The sequence below is a fragment of the Petromyzon marinus genome, chromosome 63, assembly GCF_048934315.1.
Source record: "Petromyzon marinus isolate PM22_M1 ecotype Great Lakes invasive population chromosome 63, UKy_Petmar_22M1.pri1.0, whole genome shotgun sequence".
NCBI lineage: Eukaryota > Metazoa > Chordata > Hyperoartia > Petromyzontiformes > Petromyzontidae > Petromyzon > Petromyzon marinus.
This window is the reverse complement of record NC_133729.1, coordinates 8,388,901-8,405,625: the sequence shown is the minus strand read 5'-3', so window position 1 is coordinate 8,405,625 and position 16,725 is coordinate 8,388,901. Positions and strand designations below refer to the sequence as shown.

Below are 16,725 nucleotides of genomic sequence, written 5' to 3'. Positions count from 1 at the left end.
GTGATGGAGGGTAGGTGGGTGGTGGTGGTGGGTAGGGGAGTGGTGCTATGTGGGTGGTGGTGGAGGGTAGGTGGGTGGTAGTGGTGGAGGGTGGTGGTGGTGGTAGTGGAGAGTGGGTGGTGGTGGAGGGTGGTGGGTGGGTGAAGGGTGGTGGTGGTGGTGGAGAGTGGGTGGGTGGTGGTGGTGATGGTGGTGGTGAAGAGTGGTGGTGACCACCCAACCAAGTACGGTAGTAACCGGGCTCCACAGACCCTGCTTCGCCTGCGAGACCGGATGAGTTACCGGGCGCGAAGGCGGCGATTCTGCGGTAGAGGATAGCCAACACCGGGCTGGGGTCTGGCGGCGTCGCGACGTTCTGCCAATCCCGTCGTTCCGTGGGAGGGAAATGGAGTGCCCGAAGAGAACCCACGACCACGGAGGGAGGCAGCGCCCCACCCCTCAAAACGTTGCCAGCGAACGAACCGCCGATCCCGCCGCATTCGCAAGGAGGCCCGTGGTTCACAACGGCCACCTCGCCCGCCTCGAAAGTTTAAAGGTCACCGAGTCTCTCGCCACCCCAGAGCTCGCGTTGGGATGGCGCCAGTCCCCGACGGCGGTCAAAATTCCACATTCCCACGGTGGGAGCCGGGTGCATCTACACCCGCTGCCGAGTTGAATCCCAAGCTGGGAGTTGAACTTGTGCCACTTTGATAGCGCGTCAAGCACTCCAAACACTGACGCAGCACCTGATGATCACAGCATGTCAGGCAGGATCTACTTGCTGGACTGGATCCTACAGGCATCCGCCACCTTCTTGCGCTGTGGTCGATGGCACACACACACTCACAAATACACAACCTCACACACATACACACTCACACACATACACACTCACACACACTCACACACACTCACACACACTCACACACACACACTCACACACACACACTCACACACACTCACACACACACTCACACACACTCACACACACACACTCACACACACACTCACAAATACACAACCTCACAGGCACACACACACACTCACACACACACTCACAAATACACAACCTCACACACACACTCACAAATACAAAAATCCCACCATAACCAAAACGGACCTTTTGGGGCAAGTGTTATTGGCGAGTAGCACCTACGAAGGCCGGCACTGCACATAAAGAGGTGGTGTGGTTAACACCATCCCCGCCCGCCTTTGTCTCCCCAGTGCTGATGTTAACACCGGGTACGAATTTAAGTTTGAGTCGACCTAGGGTAGGCCCAGGACCGATTCAAATATTTATAAGTGGTAAGCGGGAATCAAACTCCGGTCGCAGTGCACTAAGCACTGTGCCATCACTCTCTAGAAAACACACGCACACACAACCTCACAGGCACGCACACACACGCACACACACAACCTCACAGGCACGCACACACACGCACACACAACCTCACAGGCACGCACACACACGCAAACACACACAACCTAACAGGCACGCACGCACACGCACACACAACCTCACAGGCACGCACACACGTGCACACGGCACCCATGTGTAGCCTCAGACTGTTATTGCAAGCACTGTTAGAATCAGCGTCTGTGTATTTAGACTGCAGGAGGAATCCGATGAGCTATGAAGCTCTTTTTCACAGCTGTCCAGTAGGGGCACGGGGTCAGAACGTTACAACAACAAACGCAACAACACGATAGAAGCGCAAAGTGTAGGAAATTTTAAAAAAAAAATCACGAAAAAATAAGCTAAACTATTTGTATTCCGCCAGGTACGACCCACTGAGCTATGCCGCTCTTTTTCAGAAGCGGCTGGGCCATCACAAACGACAGCCCAACGAAGCAGCGGCTTGTTCACGTGGAAACTGACAGCCGCCAAACACTCCGAACGCTTCGACGTCGTTTCTCAATGTGCAGGGAAAAACCCCAGGACCCAGAGAAAAATCCACGCGACCACGGAGAGAGAGAGCAAGAGAGACGCAGACTCCAAACACACAGCAGCATAGGCGTCAGGGGTCTGGGATCGAACCCCCGACCTCCTGCATTCCAGGCCTGTGCAGGCAATCGGGAGCGAGCGCCACGAGCGAGCACACACGAAGGCCGGCAACAGCGCGGCTCAGCGGGCGGTGGTACGGCAAAGCACCACGCCCGGCAGGCCGGTCAAACTGTGCGAGATGTTTGAGTCTCAAGTCGCTTCCAAGTGCCCCCCCCCCACCACCCATGAACCCCCCCCCTCCCCTGCAACCCGCCTCCCCCCCCCCCGCCGCCAACAGCAGCACCTGCTGCTCCACTAAGACAACGTTGGCTTAACTTGTGCACCCCCGCTCTGGAATTTGGGGCATCTCTACAAAGGGCAAAGGGGGTGACCTCTTAAAACAGCAGTCCAGAGGAAGTGACCCCCCCACCCCCCGCCCTTGTCAGAGGAAGTGACCCCCCCCTTGTCAGAGGATGTGCCCTGGACGGGGGCCACCACCGACGGCGGTGACGGCGGTGACGGCGACGATCCGGGATCGGCAGCACGCCGCCACACTCCACGAACCGGCCGACCCGAGTTCGAGTCCCCGGCACGGCCAGCGTCGGCGGCGACTCACCGGTTGCCCGTGAGCACGCGCCGACCGGCACGGCAAGGCGGGGCGAGGTCCTCATCCAGTCGTGGATAGACAAAGGGGGTCCCACGCACGCACGCACAAACAATGACAAAGACAAAGATCCCCCGTGTAGCCTTAACAGGCTGTTTGGGGCAAGTGCTGTTAGCGAGCAGCGCCTATGAAGGCCGGCACGGCACACGAGGGGGGTGGGTGCCCAGCACCGCGCCCGGCCGCCTTTGTCTCCCCAGTGGCCATGTTTACTACACACCGCACCAAGTACTCATTTGAGACCGAGTCGACCTAGGGGAGGTCCTCGACCGATTCAGATAATCTTCACTGCTGTTGGCCGCAAGTGGGAATTGAACCCGGGCTGCCGGGTTTGTAGCGCTAACCACTACACCACCGCTCCCCACAATGGCACACACCGATACACACGGCCATACGTTAAGTACGTGCATGCGTACTCACACACGACAACAAGAGGAGAAGCCGTTCGCCACTAATTCGCGGCGGTTGTGCCAGGCTATGTGCACTTTGAGGCGATGTGAAGTGTGGAAAGCTCGCCGACAGGAGGCTACGGTACAGACCCAGCAGGTGCCACGGGTCGACTGACCGAGATGACTGAGATGAGTGGCCGATGCACCACCTGTGCCCCCTGCTGTGCCAGGCTAGGTGCACCACCTGTGCCCCCCACTGTGCCAACTCGCTGCGTTTTATCCGCCCGGGCGCTCCGCTCGTTGTTGTTGCTGTGTGGCGACTGCCCCCCCCCCATCCCCAACTGCCCAGGAGGGGTTCAAAGTGCACCGCCGCTGGCACTGCCCAGTAGTGTCACAAGCCTCCTCCACAGATGCCAATGTTGACACTTGCTGTTGCCGTCATTGGCAAGTCACTCCACTAATGAACCAAAATAGTACGACGACAAAAATACAAGACAAAGATCCCCCGTATAGCCGTCACAGACTGCTGGGGCAAGTGCTGTTAGCAAGTAGCAGCACATGTGAAGGCCGGCACTGTGGCACACGAGGGCGTGGGGTGGCCAGCACCACCACCCGGCCGCCTTTGTCTCCCCAGTGGCGATGTTTGCACACCGCACCAGGAACTCATTTTGAGGCCGAGTCGACCTAGGGGAGGCCCAGGACCGAGCGGGAACCGAACTCGGGTCGCTGGGTTCGCCGTGCGGCGCGCTAACCACTGCGCCACCGCTCCCCACCACAAAGCAACAAGACACACCCACACGCACGCGCGCACACAGAGGCTCGCTTAACACGTGGTACTGCTCAGCTTGTGGAAACTCACACTGATTGTTTAAGTTTTTTTTCCAGGGCAGGGCGTATTCTCTGGAGAGCAGTGACATAACGGAACTCGCAAGCGCAGACGGGATGGGAGTTGCGTGTGTGTGTGTGTGTACGTGTGTATGTGCGTGTGTGTGTATGTGTGTGTGTAACCAGGCTGGATTGTGAGGAGCTCACAAATCCTTGAAAGATCTGGACAAGGTCCCATCGGTGTTTCTCCTCCGGCAGGCAAGGCTGCGTTGGCTGGGTCATGTAGCCCGCATGCCCAGCCACCGCATGTCGAAACAGCTTTTGTTCGGCCGGATCGAGGGGGCTAAACGGGCGCGGCACGGGCTAGAGAAGAGATGGAGTGATGTGGTACAGGAGGACGTGGAGCTGAGTGGACTTGCCGATGACTGGTACCAGCGGTGTAAAGATCGGCCTCTGTGGAGGAGGCTCGTGAAGGACGCTACTGGGCAGTTGGAGGCAGTCGCCCTCCCACAACAACGGAGGGCGGAGGAGCGACGCTCAAAACAACAAGCGGAGCGCCGGGTGGATAGAGCACAGCAGGTTGACACAGTAGGGGGCACAGGTGGTGCATCAGCCAGTCATCTCAGTCATCTTAGTCAGCCGACCCGTGGCAATTAGGTCTGCCCCGTGACCTCCTGCCAGCGGGCGTTCGACACTTCACGTGGCCTCAAAGTGCACATGGCCTGGCACAAGCGTCGTGGTGACGTCACTGCCACTTAGTGGCGAATGGCGGTTGTTGTGTGTGTGTAGGTGTGTGTGTGTAGGGGTGTGTGTGTGTATGTGTGTGTATGTGTGTGGGTATGTGTGTGGGAGTGGAGAGCGGTGGTGTAGCGGTAAGCGCTACGCTGCACTACGAAACCTGGCGACCCGAGATCAATTCCTGCTCACGGTCAAGACCGGTGACGATTATCTGAACCGGCGCTGGGTCTCCCCTAGGTCGACTCGGCCTCAAATGAGTACCCGGTGCGGTGTGCAAACAAAGGCGGCCGGGTGGTGGTGCTGGCCACCCACCCAACTCGTGTGCCGTGCCGGCCTTCACAGGTGCTGCTCGCTAACAGCACTTGCCCCATTAGTGTGTTGGGATTTCACGGGGGGAAGATCTTTGTCTTGTGTGTTGCAGGAGTTCTCTTGGCTCCTGATGTGGCACAGTGCTCAGCGCACCGCGTTACGAACCAGTTCTCTGTCTAGGCCGTCACCGCACCCAAGTCGCCCGGCGTTGCTCGTGGTTAGCGTGCTGCTGGCGACAGCGGCCTCGGAGCCGCCGTGGTTGATAGTGGCCATGAGACTACACAGGGGAGCTGTGTGGGTGTGTGCTGGGTGTGCTGGGTGGAGAGTGGCACGATTTGGGGTGGGGGGGGGGGTGAAGTCATAAGGCAGTTCCAGGGCTCAGCGATTGTCTTTGTGTGCGAGTGTCTTTGTGGGGAGCGGTGGTGCAGCGGTTAGCGCTACGCTGGCGCTACGAACCCTGGCCACCCGGGTTCGATTCCCGCTCACGGCCACCAACACCGGTGACGATTATCTGAATCTGTCCTGGGCATCCCCTAGGTCGACTCGGCCTCAAATGAGTACCTGGTACGGTGTGTTAACCTCGTCACTGGGGAGACAAAGGCGGCCGGGTGTGGTGCTGGCTACCCACCCCCTCGTGTGCCGTGCCGGCCTTCATAGGTGCTGCTCGCTAACAGCACTTGCCCCTACAGTCTGTTAAGGCTACACGGGGGATCTTTGTCTTTTGGTGGAGAGTGGCAGGATGGGGGTGGTGAAGTCATTGGCAGTTGCAGGCCTCGTGTGTGTGCGTGTACGTCTGCACGTGTGTGTGTGCGTGTGTGCGAGATTATAAGACCCATTGGCTCAACAGCGAGCCGTAGACTTGTATCGAGACCCCTAAACTCACACAAAACCCTTTACATGAAAATCAATAGACTCACAAAGATACCCGTAGATACGCATCGAGACCCCTAAAACTCAGACAAAGCCCTTCACATAGACTTACATGAAAACCAATAGACTCACAGAGATACCCGTGGACTCGCATCGAGATCCACAGATGCAGAGACCCAAATGGTCACATATATACCCGTAAACTCAGAGATTGAAAACTAATTTCTTTAGAACTCATTTAAGTGTTAAGTGTTGTTGTCCTTCACCCCGCACCTCCGATTAGCACGGTTGGCTACGTACGTTGCGAAAGAAGTTCAACATACACAAATTCAAGCAGAAACCCCATAACATCGCCTTACACACAGACCCACAGATTCGCATTTGACCTCATACGGACCCCCGTGGACTCACATCGAGACCCATGGACTCACATCGAGACCCATGGACTCACATCGAGACCCATCGACTCACATTGAGACCCATGGACTCACATTGAGACCCATGGACTCACATCGAGACCCATGGACTCACATCGAGACCCATGGACTCACATCGAGACCCATGGACTCACATAGAGACCCATGGACTCACATCGAGACCCATGGACTCACATCAAGACCCATGGACTCACATCGGGACCCATGTACTCACATCGAGACCCATGGACTCACATCGGGACCCATGTACTCACATCGAGACCCATGGACTCACATCGGGACCCATGTACTCACATCGAGACCCATGGACTCACATCGGGACCCATGTGCTCACATCGAGACCCATGGACTCACATCGAGACACCCATGTACTCACATCGAGACCCATGGACTCACATCGAGACCCATGGACTCACATCGAGACCCATGGACTCACATCGAGACCCATGGACTCACATCGGGACCCATGGACTCACATCGAGACCCATGGACTCACATCGAGACCCATGGACTCACATGGAGACCCATGTACTCACATCGAGACCCATGGACTCACATCGAGACCCATGGACTCACATCGAGACCCATGGACTCACATCGAGACCCAAGGACTCACATCGAGACCCATGGACTCACATCGAGACCCATGGACTCACATCGAGACCCATGGACTCACATCGAGACCCATGGACTCACATGGAGACCCATGTACTCACATCGAGACCCATGGACTCACATCGAGACCCATGGACTCACATCGAGACCCATGTACTCACATCGAGACCCATGGACTCACATCGGGACCCACGGACTCACATCGAGACCCATGGACTCACATCGAGACCCATGGACTCACATCGAGACCCATGGACTCACATCGAGACCCATCGGCTTTACACGGAAAGGGAGAGCAGCACCCACCACAACACTTGATCATCGTGATGCCACCTTTCACTCCCATAACCCCCCGCCCCCCTGCCCGACATCCAGTCGGGTAATCGGGCACGGCTTGCCGCTGTAATCTCGCCCTAATCTCACGTCGCCGTTTATTCTTAGGTGGAGCCGCCCAACGCCGCACCCAGCCAGGGAACACACCGGAGCACCGTGAGCGCACACACGCGCACACATACACACACACACACGCACACGCGCGCACACACACACACACACGCACACACACACACATGCACACACACGCACACGCGCACACGCGCGCACACACACACGTGCACACACGCGCACACACGCGCACACGCACACACACACACACGTGCACACACGCGCACACACGCGCGCACGCGCACGTGCACGGCATCTTACCACGGGACGTGAACTACATCAATCAATGAATGAGAGGTCGAATGAATGAATGAATGGTTGTAGCGAGTCGGTGCGTGGTTAGGGTCGTTTTAACATTAATTGTATTCATGAACGAATGGGGCGGGGGGGGGGGTGAATGAAGAAATGAGAGTGTGCACGGTGGGGTGTTTCTACGCGAATGATATTCATGAACGAACGAATGGGGTGTTTTTACAGGATGTCAAAAGAACAGGTCTGACTCGGACGTAAACAACTGTGGTTGGTGTCCCAGGAGCATCGACGCTGACCCCCAGCCTCAACGCTGACACAGGGCCTCAACATGATTAAGATGATGCTCATGATGGTGACAGTGGTGATTCTTCTATTGATAGTGGTGATTCTTCTAATGATGGTGGTGGTGGTGATGATACTGATGATGATGAAGCCGACGATGAAGCCGACGATGCCGATGCCCAGCGGTGCGAGGGAGGGTTGGGGTGAAGGAGGGGGCGGAGATGGGTCATTGGCTGACCACACACACAGCTCCTTACATGGCGTTCCGTGGCACGCAGACTCGTGAGGGTGCAGCTGTTGGGAGAAATATCTCCTGGGGTGCTGTCTCCACCTCGTCCTGGCTCTCCTCCTTCTTCACGCCTCTCCTCTCGTCTCCATCTCGAGCTCGTCTCGCACCTTTCCTCCCTGTCGAGCAACAGATTTGTGTACAACGTTGTTGCTACATTCGTTTCAAGAGTTAAATACGTTTTTTTTCCCCCCCCCATTCTTTTAAACCGAAATTGAAAACTCACTTTTATCCAACTGCTTTTTTTGCGCTTAGTTAAGTTGGCCATCCCCCGCGACTCCGATTAGCGCGGTTGGCTCCGTATGGTGCGAAAGAAGTTCAATGTGCAGGCGGACCGCTTTCGTGAGTCCGCTCGGTTCACCCAGGAAAAGCGTCGCCGAGTCTCGGGACTCTTGTTCAGGAGGGTCCTGCCAGGTCTTCAGGGTCGGGGGTGATGTAGCCGTTGCTGCGTGTGAACCCAATTGAGCCATCTGCAGTGTAATTTCATTGCAGCATTGGGATATGGCTTTGGCCAATACTGGTTACGTTGTATGGGGTGGGGGGAGGTTTAGCTATGGGAGGAAACCAGAGAACATGGAAGAGACCCGTGCAGAACAGTGGGAGAGAGAATACAAACTCCACTCACTTACACAAAGATCCCCTATACAGCCTTTAACAGACTGTTGGGGCAAGTGCTGTTCGCGAGCAGCACCTATCAATGGCGACACGGCACACGAGGGGGTGGGTGGCCAGCACCACACTCGGCCGCCTTTGTCTCCCCAGTGGCGATGTTTACTACACACCGCACCAGCTACTCATTTGAGACCTAAGGGAGGATGACACATAGACACTCACTCACTCACCCACCCACTCACCCGTCCACCCACCGACTCACCACACACTCACACACTCACCACACTGCAGGCCACAATAATAACACTCACTCACCCACACACTCACCCACCCACTCACTAACCCACACTCAACCACCCACCCACACACCACACTGCAGGTCACAACACAACTCACCCACACACTCACCACACACTTACCCACCCACTCACCACACACTCACCACACTGCAGGCCACAATAATAACACACTCACTCACCCACACACTCACCCACCCACCACACTGCAGGCCACAATAACACACACTCACCCACCCACTCACCACACTGCAAGTCACAACACAACTCACGCACACACTCACCACACACTCACCCACCCACCCACTCACTCACCACACTGCAGGCCACAATAATAACACACTCACTCACCCACCCACTCACCACACTGCAGGTCACAACACAACTCACCCACACACTCACCACACTGCAGGTCACATATCACACACACTCATTCACCCACCCACTCACCACACACTCACTCACACACACTCACCCACACACTCACCCACACACTCACCCAACCACCAACTCACCACACACTCACTCACCCACACACTCACCACACCGCAGGCCACAATAACACACTCACCCACACACTCACCACCCACTCACCCACCCACCACACTGCAGGTCACAACACAACTCACCCACACACTCACCCACCCACCCACCCACTCACCACACACTCACCCACCCACACACCACTCACTCACCCACCCACCCACTCACCACACTGCAGGCCACAATAATAACACTCACCCACACACTCACCCACCCACCCACTCACCACACTGCAGGTCACAATAACACACTCACCCACACACTCACCCACCCACTCACCACACTGCAGGTCACAACACAACTCACCCACCCACTCACCACACACTCACCCACCCCACCCACTCACCACACACTCACCCACCCCACCCACTCACCACACTGTAGGCCACATATAATACACTCACCCACTCACTCACCACACTACAGGTCACACAATAACACACTCACCCACACTGCAGGTCACACAATAACACGCTCACCCACTCACTCACCACACTGCAGACCACAATAATACACTCACCCACACACTCACCACACTGCAGGCCACAATAATACACTCACCCACACACTCACCACCCACCCACACACTCACCCACACACTCACCACCCACCCACTCACCCACACACTCACCACACTGCAGGTCACACAATAACACAGTCACCCACACACTCACCACCCACCCACTCACTCACCCAGACACTCACCACCCACCCACTCACCCACACACTCACCACACTGCAGGCCACAATAATACACTCACCCACACACTCACCACCCACCCACTCACCCACCACACTGCAGATCACACAATAACACACTCACCCACACACTCACCACACTGCAGGCCACAATAATACACTCACCCACACACTACCACCCACACACTCACCACCCACCCACTCACCCACTCACTCACCACACTGCAGGTCACACAATAACACACTCACCACTCACCCACACACTCACCACACTGCAGGCCACAATAATACACTCACCCACACACTCACCACCCACCCACTCACTCACCCATATACTCACCACACTGCAGGTCACACAATAACACACTCACCACCCACCCACTCACCCACCACACTGCAGGTCACACAATAACACTCACCCACACAATAACACACTCACCACCCTCCCACTCACCCACCACACTGCAGGTCACACAATAACACACTCACCCACACAATCACCACACTGCAGATCACACAATAACACACCTACACACTCACTCACCACACTGCAGGTCACACAATAACACTCACCCACACACTCACCACCCACCCACTCACTCACCACACTGCAGGTCACACAATAACACACTCACCACCCACCCACTCACCCACCACACTGCAGGTCACACAATAACACACTCACCACCCTCCCACTCACCCACCACACTGCAGGTCACACAATAACACACTCACCCACACACTCACCCACCACACTGCAGGTCACACAATAACACACTCACCACCCACCCACTCACCACACTGCAGGTCACACAATAACACACTCACCCACACACTCACCCACCCACTCACTCACCACACTGCAGGTCACACAATAACACACTCACCCACACACTCACCCACACACTCACCCACCACACTGCAGGTCACACAATAACACACTCACCACCCACCCACTCACCACACTGCAGGTCACACAATAACACACTCACCCACACACTCACCCACCCACTCACTCACCACACTGCAGGTCACACAATAACACACTCACCCACACACTCACCACACTGCAGGTCACACAATAACACACCTACACACTCACTCACCACACTGCAGGTCACACAATAACACACTCACCACTCATTCACCCACTCACCCACCACACGAGGTCACCTCACTCCTCTTCCTTCTTCCAGCTCGCACTGCCTCCACTCTGGAATCTCCTCCCATGCTGCTCTCGTTATAATAATAAATCACATTGTTCAAACCGTGCCTGCTAAAATAAATAAAATAGTTGTAATAGTTTTAAGTCAACGGGAGTGTATTGACTCGCTCCATTAGAATAATGAGAACTTTAATCGTGCTGTGCGTTGATAGAGAAATGTTAACTACCTCGCCTGGTACACAGGAGGTCGTGGGTTCGATCCCGACCCTGACGCCTGCTGCTGTATATTTGGAGTTTGTGTGTCTCTCTCTCTCATCATCATCACGGTGGCTAGGAGATGTTGACTACCTCGCCTGGTATGCAGGAGGTCGTGGGCTCGATCCCGACCCTGACGCCTGCTGCTGTATATTTGGGGTCTGCGTGTCGTCTCTCTCTCCGTGGTCGCGTGGATTTTTCTCCCGAGTCCTCCGGTTTTCCCCTCCACATTTAGAATGAACGTCACCACGCGTTTGCAGTATTTGGCGACTGCTGTACACGTGACGACGACGATGATGATGATAAGCCAACTTCGTTGAGCCAACAATGGTGTAATGATGGCCAGGTCGTTTCTCCATAAGAACCACACAGCTCAGTAGTTGGAGCCTTACCTAGTAAAATAAAATAAAAAAATTGTTTAAATAGTATCGACCATCCTTGCCTCGTCGATTACCGAGACCGAAGGGAACGCAGATAAGCTGCCGGTCTGGTCACAACAGACCCTGTGGCGACAATGGTCAATAATTCACGACTCACGCTGTAGAGCCGAACGTGGCATCATAGGCGACGTTTCGGGCAATGGCCCCCGTGAAGGCTTAACAGAGCCGTAGGGGCAAGTGCTGTTAGCGAGCAGCACCTATGAAGGCCGGCACGGCACACGAGGGGGTGGGTGGCCAGCACCACGCCCGACCTCCTTTGTCTCCCCAGTGACAATGTTTACAACACACCGCTACACCAGGTACTCATTTGAGGCCGAGTCGACCTAGGGGGAGGCTGAGGACCGGTTCAGATAATCGTTGCTGGTGGCGTTGACCGTGATCGGTAATCGAATCTCGGGCCGCCGGGTTCGTAGCGCAGCGTGGACCTAACCACTACGCCACCGCTCCCCACAAAATCTCGTTGTACCGTACTTCCATGCTCCCCACGTCTGTGCAACCGCTCGCTCTCCCCGGCCATCAACAACCCGCAACACTGCACCAGCGTGGTGAAGTATGGCCAAATCACCGGGACCACGCCACCCCCACCCGTACAGCCAATATTTACCGGAGGGGAGGAGTGGGGAGTCTCTTATCCAGCAGTGGATTGACAGAGGCCGCAAGGGAGTCGCCTAAGTCGTGACCATCTCTCAGCATGCAACGCCTACCCACCCTACTCTCATCAGCCTCCATGCGTCTCTTTTACTGGACGTCTGTGAGGGGTGTGGGGGGTGGGAGCTTCATAGCTCATCAGATTCCTCCTGCAGTCTAAATAAAGATTCTGTCTCACCCTCTCTCTCTCTGCCTGAAACTGTTCCCAAAGCAAAACCAGATGGAACATCAACAACACGGACGCGCTGCGGACTCGAACATCCACCAACATCACCATCATCATCACCAACATCATCACCACCAACATCACCATCATCACCACCAACATCATCACCATCATCATCACCGCCACCACCATCATCAGCAGCTTCAAAATGAGCCTCCACTCCATCATCATCATCCTTTTCACGATGGTTGTGGTGGTGGTGATGATGCTGCTTACGTAGCTGATGGTGATGATGGTGGTGGTAGTGTGAGGCTGGTGGTGATGGTGGTGATTAGTGGTGATGCTGATGATGGTGGTTAGGCTGGTGATGATGGTGGTTAGGCTGGTGATGATGGTGGTGAGGCTGGTGATGATGGTGGTGGTGATGGTGGTGGTGATGGTGGTGGTGGTAGTTAGGCTGGTGATGATGTTGGTGAGGCTGGTGATGATGGTGGTGGTGATGATGGTGGTGATGGTGGTGGTGATGGTGGTAGTTAGGCTGGTGATGATGGTGGTTAGGCTGGTGATGATGGTTAGGCTGGTGATGATGGTGGTTAGGCTGGTGATGATGGTGGTGGTGGTGGTGGTGATGGTGGTGGTAGTTAGGCTGGTGATGATGTTGGTGAGGCTGGTGGTGATGGTAGTGGTGATGGTAGTGATGGTGTTGGCGAGGCTGGTGGTGATGGTAGTGGTGATGATGGTAGTGATTACGGTGGTGGTGGTGATAGTGGTGATGATGGTGATAGAGAATACGGTGGTGGTCGTAATGCTGTCGTTGATGATGATGCAAGCGATGATGGTGATGATGATGGTTGCTTCTGCTGCTGCTGGTAACCACGACAGTGACGGTGGCGATGCAATCAGAAGTCGCCACGGACACGCAAACAACAACATAATCACGCTGCATACCAAACAACATGACAAACACGTGGGTGGACTTGACGAACGTACGCTCCAGAATCCAGCTTCACAAGCCCAAGAAATCCATTGCAGACGCAGAGGACGACAGCACCCAGCGTGGTGATGATGATGATGCTGCTGCTGATTCCGCTGCTGCTGATGATGCTGCTGCTGATGCCGCTGCTGCTGCTGATGGTGATACTGCTGCTGCTGATGATGATGCTGCTGATGGTGATGCTTCTACTGATGATGATGCTGATGATGCTGCTGATGGTGATGCTGCTGCTGATGATGCCGCTGCTGCTGATGATGATGCTGCTGATGATGCCGCTGCTGATGATGTTGCCGCTGCTGATGATGCTGCTGCTGGACCAATCACGTCCCCGACGAGTCTTGCCGAGGTGCGCGTCTGCTCATCCGATCAGTAAACTCTCGACAGCTGCGACAAAATAATCTGGGCGCTCCGGCAAACAAAAGAATCTGGGCGAGCTAGCGCCGCATCGGCTGCCAGGGTATAAGGCGACTGTCTTGAGCGTGCATTGTGGAGGAAGGGAATACCGGAGAGAGAGAGGAGAGGAGGAGAGAGGGGGGAGGAGGAGAGAGATTGGAGAGAGCGGAGAAGGAGAAAGAGGAGGATAGAGCGGAGGAGAGAGAGAGGGTGATGAGAGGGAGTAGGAGAGAGCGGAGGAGGAGAGGGGGAGGAGAGAGGAGGAGGAGAGAGTGGAGGAGAGAGAGGGGGGAGGAGAGAGAGTGGAGAGAGCGGAGAAGGATAGAGCGGAGGAGGGGAGAGAGGGGGAGGAGAGGGAGGAGAGAGGGAGGAGAGGGGGAGGAGAGATGGGGAGGAGAGAGGGGGAGGAGAGAGGAGGAGAAAGAGAGAGAAGGAGGCATGGGATTTTGATTGGCGTCCCAAGCCACTCATAAGAGGTCTGGGATTTGTTTTCTCTGCGGTGGTGCAGTGTGGGGGAGGGGGGATGCGTTGGGGATGAGGAATCGAATCCTCGGGCCTTCGATTTACCATTCATAAAATGTAAATGGAATCGATCCCCGGTATCATTGCGCTGATTCCATGAAAATCGCTGTTTTGTAGCCGTACTGGAGGAATCTGATGAGCTATAAAGCTCTTCCCCACCCACACACACACATCCAGTCAGGGTGGGTCAGAACGTTACAACAACAAACAATACAACAAACACGATCTGAGTGCAACATAGAGGAAACGTCAACAAATCACTTTTAAAAAAATACAAATGTAACTAAACTAAGATTTTGTTTTAATCCTACCAGGTAAAGTCCACCGAGCTGTTAACTTTTATCTTTCAGAAGCGACTGGGCCACAAAGGACAGCTCTAAGTGGCTTATCAACAGATTCCTCCAATCTCAACACACGGTCTGACTCTGGGTAGTTCGCAAATGGAGTTTGTGTGCAGTGTGCAGTGTGTTGGACTTCTTTCGCACCGTACGTAGCCTACCGTGACAATCGGAGACGCAGTGTTGAGTCTATGGGTAGTCTATGGGTAGTGTTAGTCTATGGGTAGTCTATGGGTAGTGTTGAGTCTATGGGTAGTGTTGAGTCTATGGGTAGTGTGAGTCTATGGGTAGTGTTGAGTCTATGTGTAGTGTTAGTCTATGGGCAGTGTTGAGTCTATGTGTAGTGTTAGTCTATGGGCAGTGTCAGTCTATGTGCAGTGTCAGTCTATGTGCAGTGTTAGTCTATGTGCAGTGTTAGTCTATGGGTAGTGTTAGTCTATGTGCAGTGTTAGTCTATGTGCAGTGTTAGTCTATGTGCAGTGTTAGTCTATGTGCAGTGTTAGTCTATGTGCAGTGTTGAGTCTATGTGCAGTGTGTGTGTTGAACTTCTTTCGCACCGTACGTAGCCTACCGTGCCAATCGGAGGTGCGGGGAGATGGAACTTCGCAGCCAGGGGAAGATGGAGCAACGAAAATCAGTTCACGTGCACGCGCTGGATTGGTTGCATCGCAAGGATCGTGAGAGATGTGGGCTGCCTGCAGTGGATCGATCACGGCTGACGACGACGATCATGATGTTGAAATGCACTCACTGATTGCTAAATTTCTGCAGTGTAGCCGATTTCTAGGAATCGTGTGCCAACCGGCCCGGAATCGATTCCTCCCCACATCACTCTCACAGAGGGATGGGGGGAGGGATACAGCGGAAAGGGACTGTACCATTACGGGATAAACACGGGGGGGGGAGAGATCATTCGGCTTGACACGGACCGGGTTGGCGGGGGGGGGGATTACACATGTCGAGTTGATAGCGTTACCATCGGGTCAAGGGATTCCCCCCATGGGTGTAATGGTACAGCCCACAAGCCCATTGAGATTTGCCCATGAGTTCAGGCAGATGTGTGTGCCCTGTACATGTGGCTACAGCGTACGCCTCGATAATAACGTGACTACGAAGTGACTATCGCTCTGGCCATGGCTCTCTTTGGTCTTCTTTCGTGCGGCTCTGCATTGATGCAGAGCAACAACTCAGGTGCTGGAGTCGGAGAGGCCAGGTTCCAGGAGTTTCGCTGCGATTGTCGGAGCTATTTGCTAATTGTATTCTACAGCTCTCATAAATAGCCATTGCAATGACGGGCTGCAATCTCCTGATTATAAGATTCTCCCTCCCAATAGTGGGACGCCATAAATGACGTCACACACCTATAGGGGGGATCAATTTGTGACGCTGTATGACGAGAGGGGGAGGGGGGGTTGAGAAATGTGACGTCACATCAAAATGCGCAACTTTAAATAAATATAAAGAATAGAATTGTTATAACAACACTCATTTTGATTAATTTTCATTATTAATTAAATTTACTGAGGTCACTATTACATGAAGGAGCATTTTGCTTCTCCATGGGAGAATGGATAAGCATAAAC

The 16,725-nt window shown here is 54.7% G+C and overlaps 1 protein-coding gene across 2 annotated transcripts in view; it reads right to left on the bottom strand.

Moving 5' to 3' along the window:
• The window catches only part of RIPOR1 (RHO family interacting cell polarization regulator 1), an 89,985-nt gene extending 74,021 nt beyond the window's left edge, over positions 1-15,964 (bottom strand). The window contains exons 1-2 of one of the 2 annotated variants that reach the window (XM_076053963.1): positions 15,714-15,964; positions 8,043-8,190 (exon numbers count right to left, since the gene is read on the bottom strand). The gene's annotated coding sequence lies outside the window, so the exon portion shown is untranslated. Of the gene's footprint in view, positions 1-8,042; positions 8,191-13,885; positions 14,790-15,713 lie in introns of those variants that run through there. The other variant, XM_076053962.1, reaches the window with a different exon arrangement.
• Between the last annotated feature and the right edge of the window lie 761 nt (positions 15,965-16,725).